The sequence below is a fragment of the Siniperca chuatsi genome, linkage group LG9, assembly GCF_020085105.1.
Source record: "Siniperca chuatsi isolate FFG_IHB_CAS linkage group LG9, ASM2008510v1, whole genome shotgun sequence".
In the NCBI taxonomy this organism is placed as follows: Eukaryota; Metazoa; Chordata; class Actinopteri; order Centrarchiformes; family Sinipercidae; genus Siniperca; species Siniperca chuatsi.
The window spans coordinates 23,599,329-23,605,791 of NC_058050.1; the positions used below are offsets into that span (position 1 = coordinate 23,599,329).

Below are 6,463 nucleotides of genomic sequence, written 5' to 3' on the forward strand. Positions count from 1 at the left end.
AATGCCGGTAAAAGCTGCAGTAAGTTGTGGTTTGCAGAGCAAGAAGTTCCGCTTGTAACCAGTTGATGGCGTCACAGAACAGATGACAGAGGAGAATCTATACACTGAGTATGAGGAGACACACTAGGTCATTTGAATTGCTGACTACATATACCTCATTTAGCACATTTCCCATGTAAAAGTGGAAATATGTATGGGAAATATGTTGCTTCAAGTATATTTTTTACGTCCTTTGAATAATCCCTACTGTAGGAGATATTATCATTTTCCTCCTTGGCTGTATAGATATGACTTCAATATGACAGTTTTTCAGGTGCATAAAAACATTTAAGTCATAAGGAATTGAATGCTAATGATAAAAGAGACATAAGTTCTTTAGCGGGCATGTCAGGGAGTGTTTATGTGACTCAGTTGATGACAATGCGTGCCGTGTCATTAAATGACCGCAGGAAGTCCTGTGTTTTTATGAGCTTCTTAGACAAGCTTGGGGGGGGAGAAAAATGTTTCCTGATACGCGCACGTGAGAGCAACTCACCACATGTTCTCTCTGTCCCAGAAACAACTGGGAAGGACCCCCAAAAGCCAGGGCCCTAAAACACGGACTTTACCTTGCCTTTCATCCCCGAGGGCCACTGCAGGTCAGCCTGGTTCCGATGAGGATATGAGGAAAATGGCTGTTCAGCTCCTTCAGGTACAAATTTACACTCATCTGAATCCAGCCCCGTTGTTATGTAACCCCTGTATTTAACAAGAAGTGATGAGGAGGAAGTGGAGGTGCGGCGCATTCTTCCTGAAATATTCCTGCATTCCTCTCATCAGCTGATAAGGTTCCTTGTTTGGAGAGCAAATAAGAGGAAAAGGTACCTGCTGTAAATGCTCTGCGGCCCTTGGACATGTAAGTATTTTATGGTGTGACACCGCTATGGGCAGACTGATAAGTCTGATACCTGAGTGCTTGCCATGTCATTACTGTAATACAGCTGCTCATTTTGATTCTAATTGGTGCTGAGTCAGTTACAGTAAGAAATAATAACTCTGCTCAGACTGTGATAATGCAATTGCCTTATTAGTTTTGAGTTGAGAGCCAGCTACATTAACTTGTGTTCAACAGTTGCTTTTGGGAAAACGGAGAACTCTGTTGACCCTTGTGATTATTGCTAATTTTGCAGAAGCGTGTGCAGCTTGCTGGGTGGGTGAATAAGCTATCAGGCTTAAAGATGATTAACAACATGTCTATTTTAATTAGCATCAAGCTATTATAACCATTCCATTCGACTCTGTTCTTTATAATCGTTATCATCCAGCATCTCTTTCACACACACACACACACACACACACACACACATCCTGTTTTGGCCCTCTGATCGTACAATAGATACGTGCAGGCGAGCAGGTTGGGCTGTGTGTGTGCATGGCTATGGTAGTGTGAATCAGCTGAGGCTCATGTGGCTGGCCTGGCCTTGCTCCCTGCGACCCAGCGGGGCTCAGCCACCAGCTGCCTAGCACCCACTACACATTCCTGCTTTATTCCCAAGCTTGCCTCCCTTAGCTACACCAGTCAGGACAAAATGTATACCAGCTGCAACATGATTAAGTAAATGGGATCCTTGCACAGTTTTTTTAAGGCACAGTATTGAAAAGTTAGCCAAATCAGATGTGTGAAAAGCATGTGTATGTGCAGACAGAAACATGAATGTGCACATAGACATGAATCCAGACACTCAAATACACACATAGTGGGCTACATTTCTACTGTAGACCATGTACATAAAGCTGCTGCAGAGATGTAAAGCACTTATTTTTTAGCCGCAGAGTGTGGCTCTACGGATAGCAATGTTGGTCAGTCAGTCCACCACTTTGGTCCAGACTGAAATATCTCACCAACTATCAAATCGATTGCCATGAAATTTTGTACAGACATTCACGGCTCCTAGAGGATGCTTCCTAACAACTTTGGTGATCACCTGACTTTTTATCTAGCACCACCAGCAGGTCAAAGTTTTCACTTATGCAGTGAAATATCTTGTATCCTACTGACTTTCGGTGATTCTAACTTTTGATATTTGTGGGTTTTAGTGAGACATCTCAACAACTATTGGATTGATTGGCATGACATTCGGGTGAATCATGAAGACTTTGGTGATCCCTTAACTTCTCATCTAGCGCCATCATCAGGTTACATTATCATATGTCCAGTACTTGCAAAACTAACATTCCCATCAGCTTCAGCTGTACTTTGTTTAGTGCTAATTGGCAAATGTTAGCATGCACTAAACTAAGATGGTTAACGTGGTAAATATCATACCTACTAAACATTAGCATGTTAGCACTGTCATTGGGAGCATGCCAACATTCCGATGTTAGCATTAACCTTAAAGCACCGCTGTGCCTAATACAGCCTGAACAGCAACACTTGTGGTATAATGAACAAATTAATTGTGAGACCAACGCATTTCACCTTGTGGCCATCATCAGGGTCTCACATCAAGGTTGTTTGTTTTACTACAAGTGCTGCTGGAGTTTTTACCCCTTCCGACTACCTGGTGAAGTAGGTGAAGTTGTGCCGGAAATCCCTACTCTGCTCCTAATGCTTCCTCACACAGCCACTAGCATGGCTGGAGACTCTTGTCTCTTTATAATTTGTTGTTTCACTCCTGTCTGCATAGCTGCATTACTTGTCAAAGTGCTGCTAATAAAGCACATTGAGCTGCATTATAGGTCCACAAGGTGCTTCATAAATCAAATTTATTATTTTTTATCATCATCACACACACAAACACAGCCAGACATACACACCCTTCCCTCCAGACTGCTGTCACAGCACTCCAAGCACAGCTGTCAAAACTCAGGGACTTCCAACACATCAATAGTTAGATGGCTTGGGAGGGCCAGAGAAAGACCCAGAGAGAAGAAGAAGAGATGTGGTGGATGCTGAAATGACACTTCTGGACAGCTCAAATGTTCCAGATTTGGCCTTTACATGTTGGATCCACATTCCCTGCATCGTTTCTTTTTTCCCCCTTTCACTCCGTTCTGTCACTCATGTTATTCACCTCCTTCTCTGTCTAATGCTCTCTCTTTCCTCCCCTCCAGGCACGGTCCACTGTTGTCTCACATCAGCTCTCATAACAGCTCCGGGAAGACCTCCCTCAACCTCACGCCTCGCATGTGAGTACACACATCTGAGAGGAGTAATAACACTGAAATCCTCCAAATCAGGTCATGTCAAATTAAGGGAGGTATTTCGGGAGCCCACCCAAGTCTCCGAAGGGGTCAACTGAAAGCTTGTTCGAGGCCAGATTTGCATGTCAAAATACACTTGATGATTCAGACTACATCACAAAGTGGGACTGAAACTCAGTCTCTAAATGTCTCATAGTCTCTAAGATGCAGTAGATTTGGTCTGTTGGTGTGAAGTCAGGTGTGGACACGGGTGAGAAATCCTGTTGGCAAGCAGAGATTGGCAAATCAAAACTTTTGCCTTAATTGCAGCAAGCAAGTTCTCCTCGGTTGAACTGGCTGCAATAATATTTTTTCACCATTTCCATCCCAAATCCCCAGTAAGAAGAAGAAAATTAGTTCTAAGACGTTCATATTTATTTCAACTGCTGATGCCACTTGTGGATACCAAAAACGCTGTTTCCTGGTGTTGATTTATATGCCAAAAAATCTTCTAGGAATGGAATACATTTGGAATGTATTCTGAGCCTGAAGAGATCATTTTTATCTCAGCTTCATCTCTGATAACACAGAGATGTGTTGAACACTGATAAGGTTTGGACCTTGCTTGGACTTACAAACAATCATTTGGCAACTCAACAAGCACTCCATGGAAGTTCACAATAACCAGTGATTTATTGCCAGGATGTGGTTGTATAGCAGGAGGGCGAAGTAGCTGGTGGCACGGCAGGTCAGCAAGATAGCTGAGCTACGGAGCAGTCTGGGATTCATTCAGGAAAGCTCCCAAGAGGGTTGTTGACTGGAAGGAGGCGGTAAATCCCCATTTTGAGAACTTTGTTTTGTTGATGTTGTGTAACATCTTGTGAGGAAATTTGAGCTAATCTGACTTCACACAGTCGGTCATTGTAGAGTCTATTGTGTGAGGCTTGGAAATTGAGAGGAGGATGGATGGTTGCAATTACTGTCTGTGAAGCACAGACAGAAACATAACTCATACAATTGGCTTACTTTTCAAACTTAAAAGCAACCTGAACTAGATGATTTCTATGTAAAAGTAACTGTTTTGTCACACTACACATAGTCATTCTTTCCATTGTTCATATAAAAATATTGATTATTGCAGCTTTAAATTCTGGTGTTGGCTTCTCCAAAGGGAAAATTCTAAATTTAAATGAAAATAAAATAGTTGTTAAATCTAAGCTGTTCCCTGAGTTCTTTGTTCAGAGAAAACTGGCATTAAATCTTGTACCTCTTTCCTTTGGTATTAAGAACCACACTCTCTTTAGGCTGGTATAGATGAGCAAGTTCAAATTTTTAAGCCTGTTATTGCTATAGCAAGCCAACACTTGCTGTTGATACAGTAGATGAAAATGTGCTGAAGCTACAGCCGCAACAACCTTCTTATCATCCTGTTTCCCTCCACATGTTCACCACAGTGAAATAAAACAAACACACATCCTAAACTCATCTGCATGCTCCATCTGAGCTGATGTATACAGGTCTTCAGCAGCCAAATGAGATGCCAAGCACTTCACAAGTGCAAGGAAATGGTGTGGTTTCACAATTCCTAGATTAGGACTGAAATCTGCAGTTCCCCCCACCACTTTAAGTGGCTGTGGTGCACACACAAACCCACTGAGACCATAGAAACATACACAGTGGTTTAGTGTTGGGCTCTGGCCAAGATAAATGACTGCTTCAGGTGAAAACAAACCGTGGCCCCAGCAGATTCTTTCTTTTTTCCATTTGCAAGTTTTTGGGGCGACTTCTCTTTGTGTGTCAACTGTTCTTACACATATGCTCCGCTTCGGCTCCTCCACCCTCTTAACACTCTCCGGGCTTGTGAATTATTCAGAATGAGGAATTAAAGTTGAAATGGTGCTCTGCAGACACAAGTGCGTGACATGTGTTGAGGACTAAAGGTGGAACGACTGCTTTCAAAGCCATTACCGTAGATATTTGAAGGACGCTGAGAATTTGTCACCCATGAGGCATGATCTTGAAAGGGGGAGAAAGAGATTTTCACATATTACAGTGCCAGACATACACACATACACGCAAAATGAACATCCTCAACATATTCATTCACTCTACAGTTGACCACAATAAAAGTCCTGTACCCTGAGCTGCAGTAAATCCTGCCTAGGAATTTTTACCTCTGCTGTGTCATCGGCTCATTTACCTGTGTGCAGTTTCATAATCATATGTTTGTGTTTATGAGCCAACAATGCATATTATGAGCTAATATAACTGTGGTGCCCAAGATAAGGGCCCATAGACAGTAATTACTTGGGATTTACTATGCCAGAACAGCAGAACAAGATAACTAGATGTTTGTGAGTAGAGGACATTTTTACATGAAGATATTAGCTAAATTATATATCACTATTATACTATTCAACTACACACTTGAACCTCCACTAGTTTTTTAATTTTCAAATTACTTTAGTTTTGAATTATCTCTGTAGATATTTTGTTCTAAAAACAAGAATACAATCATGATTAACAACGTGAAAACATACTTTTTTCTCAGCACCTTTGAGTGATCACCTGAGTCCCACCTGAAAGTTTTGGATGATCACCTGAGTCCCACCTGAGGGAAGTGGGAAAAGCCTGTAGAGGCCCTGAATGGCTTCAATAAAGAGAACAATTGCTTTAGTCACACAATTATGAGCTCAGGATGACTAAATGCAAAAGGCCCTGAAGGAGCACAGCTAAAGATCTCTGGCATCCCATTCAATGTGATCTACCCACCCCCTGCTGCTCATCACTGGGACCACCAACTGGGAGCAACATTACTGAAATGAGCAACAACAGCACAATGCTGCAACAGCCATGAGTGATTCAACTTTAACTAACAACCAAAGGGACTGAAGTGTTACAAAAATGAGTAACAAAGGCTACTGAATGATGAGATCAGGGCACAAAAATAAATGAGAGTTTTTGAATTGTTTAACATCAAACAATTCAATTCATTTAAATTGTATTTATATAGTGCTAATTCATAACAGAAGTTATCTCATTGCACTTTTCCTATAGAGCAGGTCTAGTCCATATTCTTTATAATATTATTTACAGAGACCCAACAAATCCCACCAATGAGCAAGCATTTGGCGACAGTGGCAAAGAAAAACTTCCAGGTGCTAGAAACTCCGAAATGAGGAATCACAACTGAGTCATGGGCTCAGATGATTTTTAATTATATCATTACATACTGCATATTACTTAGTGGTGGAAGAAGTACTCACATTCTTTACACAAGTAAAATGATCAATACTACAAT

General features: G+C 41.5%; 1 long non-coding RNA gene across 2 annotated transcripts; it reads left to right on the plus strand.

Annotated features, from left to right (window-relative positions):
* Nucleotides 1-511: 511 nt before the first annotated feature.
* LOC122881604 lies at nucleotides 512-6,034 on the plus strand. Of its 2 annotated transcripts, XR_006379190.1 has the most exons (4): nucleotides 512-691; nucleotides 820-895; nucleotides 3,094-3,168; nucleotides 5,714-6,034. It is a non-coding gene; the product is annotated as an uncharacterized LOC122881604 (long non-coding RNA). The 2 variants fall into 2 exon arrangements; XR_006379189.1 differs by lacking the exon at nucleotides 820-895.
* Nucleotides 6,035-6,463: the final 429 nt, after the last annotated feature.